This window comes from Geotrypetes seraphini, chromosome 2 (assembly GCF_902459505.1).
Source record: "Geotrypetes seraphini chromosome 2, aGeoSer1.1, whole genome shotgun sequence".
NCBI lineage: Eukaryota > Metazoa > Chordata > Amphibia > Gymnophiona > Dermophiidae > Geotrypetes > Geotrypetes seraphini.
In genome coordinates, this window is record NC_047085.1 from 455,626,108 (window position 1) to 455,628,988 (window position 2,881).

At 49.4% G+C, this 2,881-nt stretch overlaps 1 pseudogene; it reads right to left on the reverse strand.

Moving 5' to 3' along the window:
* Positions 1–782: 782 nt before the first annotated feature.
* LOC117354931 lies at positions 783–1,361 on the reverse strand (annotated as a pseudogene).
* Between the last annotated feature and the right edge of the window lie 1,520 nt (positions 1,362–2,881).

Genomic DNA, 2,881 nt, shown 5'->3' on the forward strand with positions numbered 1-2,881 from the left:
ATAAATAACATAATCAACATGATAACATTGAAATAACAATAACTTGTGAACATACCGTACTTCAACTCGTCCTAACTTCTATTAGCCTTGCCCTCGGGGAGGGGTCCACCACCCTACCAAGCTGGGGGTCCATCAGCACTGCATATAAGTAGGCACCGCCGTTCAAGCGAATGCTCTACTCCCACTTGGCCTGAGCCGCCGTCCAAGCGTCCCGGGCCCCGTTGGCTGTCCCCCCCCCTGATCACCGTCCAAGCGATTGGGGGTAGCAATGGTCCATCCTCTGCTTGCCCCTCCGTCCAAGAGGGGTCTCTCATTCCTGAGGGGGTAGGAACCCTCACTTTAGAGTGGCAAATCCTATTCCCCTCCCAAATGTTCCCCCTCCCCGCTTGTGTTGGGTTCCCGACCCCTTTTTCTTAAGTACTATCCCTGCCATCTGCGACTACCATCCTTCCTCAGGTTTGGGTATGGGTGGGCAGGAGTTTTGCTCTCCCGGCATGCCGCAAAATGAATGGCTGCGCCAGGAGAGTCCGTTTTTAAAATCTCCCGCTGCCTCTCCCCTCCACCTATCCCTGCCTGGCCCCTTTCTTCCCATCATGCTCTAGTCCCCCCCCCCGGAGCCCCCCCAACTTACATTTGCCCTCCCCTAATCGCTCACGGGCTTCTCTTTCAAATCCTTAGAAGCATTATCTGCCCATTGCTTCTAATATTGGGGTAGAAGATCTTGGTGAGGAAATAGCCTTTAGGTGGCCTGGCAGGAAAATCTTCCTTATCCAGGATCAGATTCATTCTGACGATCCCTCCGGCATACAGCGTCCACTCCAGCCCTTCAGTGATGAATTGGAGGTCAGTAAATATTTTCTGATGATATGACCTGGCTGGATGGAGGCTGTACTATTTTGCTAACCTTGCTGTTGGCCTTGTACCTGCACTACTGTACAGGCTCAGCTGGAGTCATGGCCTGGCGAACCTCCTCCTTTCATTTTGGAGGTTTAAGCTCATCTCGAGGGACGATGGCAATTAGAAAATCAAACTGATCAAACTTTGTAATTTCCTTTGCAATGTCATTTTTCTGTAGCATCCTGAGCTTAATATCCTCAATGTGTATCCAAGCCTGTAGTGTTAGTTATGTGATGAAAATGTGCAGCAGCTTTAACAAAGAACACTGGCGCTTCAGCACTGATCATCTTCATATCTTCATCCGGTTTCATTATTTTCTTGATGTAGTCCAGCGAAAGTTCCTGAATTCAGAAATCTTTCACATTAAGATAGCGTATCTCCTCCATGACCCATGGCCAGAAAGATTGAAGACTCTGCTGTGCATCACTGCTGCCCTTCGCACCAGATCCTCCATCAGTGGACATTCTGATAGCGGCTCGTCCTCCTCACTCTGCCAAGCTCGCACCGATCACCGCTCCTGCCGCCACCCGTATTCACTCACTGCCGCTCGGGGCCCCTTGTAATAAGCTGAGGGGAGCCGAGCCGGAACACAAGACTGCTTAAAGATCTTGATGCCTTCAGTTAGTACCGATGTAAGGGCAGACACCCCCTTATATACCAAGCGGATGATAGGGGAAGCAGGTTTTCAACTTTAGAATCCATGTCCGGGTGCTGGGATTCTCGTAGGCCCAGGAACACCTCATCCTTTTTCAGCTGATCCGCTCACCCGCCGCCGATATTCATACTCACTCATCAATATTGAGGCAGAAGCCACCGGGACAGGATGTGACGTCGGCATTCATCATACCTCATCTTCCGCTTACTCTCCAGACACGAGCTTTACGGGATGAATGAATCGATGGATTCCTCTGCGGGGTGTGACAATCCTGTAATCCTGAGTCTTGTCACAGAGAGATTTGTTAGGAATTACAAGTCCAGATGCAGAAGGGTGAACCAAGTCAGAGCTCGGGGGAGTAAATCAGATGACTATCCTGTGGACTCAGAGGAAGAAAGGGAAGTAGGACCAGAAAGCTGTAACTTCCCTGATAAGGTTCTTAAGTCAGACAGTAAAGTTTGGCCTTACTGGTTTCCCGATACTGTGGGACAGAAGGCAGAACAGCAGGGTGCCTTGAAAGCAATTCAAGCAGAGGGAAGGAAACTTACCCCCAATGCAGCTAAAGGGGAGTGGTTTCTTCTCACAGCTTAAACGGAGACTCGGTAATGAGCTTAGGGGAGCAGCAGGGACGGTGCAGAAAGGAACCAGCAGAGGGGACAGGAGCAGTGCAGGAACCCGGATCTCAGCATGAAGCTGAAATGACCTGGAAGCAGCCAGAGCTACTTGCTGAAGGGGACAGGGACATGAAGGAGGAACAGGTTGGGAACTCTCCTTTTCCATACTGTGTGCCTGAGCCTATGATAATTGATGAAGGCTATGCTCCGTGTGTAACTCATGCTGAGCCAATGGAGATTGCTTAGGGCTCTGAGGTTAAGGAGGGGAAGATTTCTGCTCCTTTCTGTTTCTCTGCTGTTCCACTGCTCACAAGAAAAAGTTATGCCCAAAGTTATATTCATAAAAACTTCCAGCATTGTTCTTGATCTTAGGCACCAGAGCTTATATGTTATGGGGATATACAAACCTGCATATAGCAGAGTGAAACGCTGTGCAGAACGACAGCCTGTGCTTGCCCTGGTGTCAGATTACAAGCTTCCGTGCAGGTTTACAGAGGCTAATTGATATCCATAGCAACCAGTGAGAGGCAAGGAGTGCTGCCTGCCTTCAGTCTTAACCCAAACGCGGGCTAAGGACTGTTTATGAATGGTGAGAAAATACAGTCCCCGTTTGTAACAGCCCGATGGGACTAGCTGTACTGCATTGAAACTGAATGAACTTTTGATTGATAGCAGTTGCACTTTTCAGTTATGATACTCTGGTGAAGAGGACTGT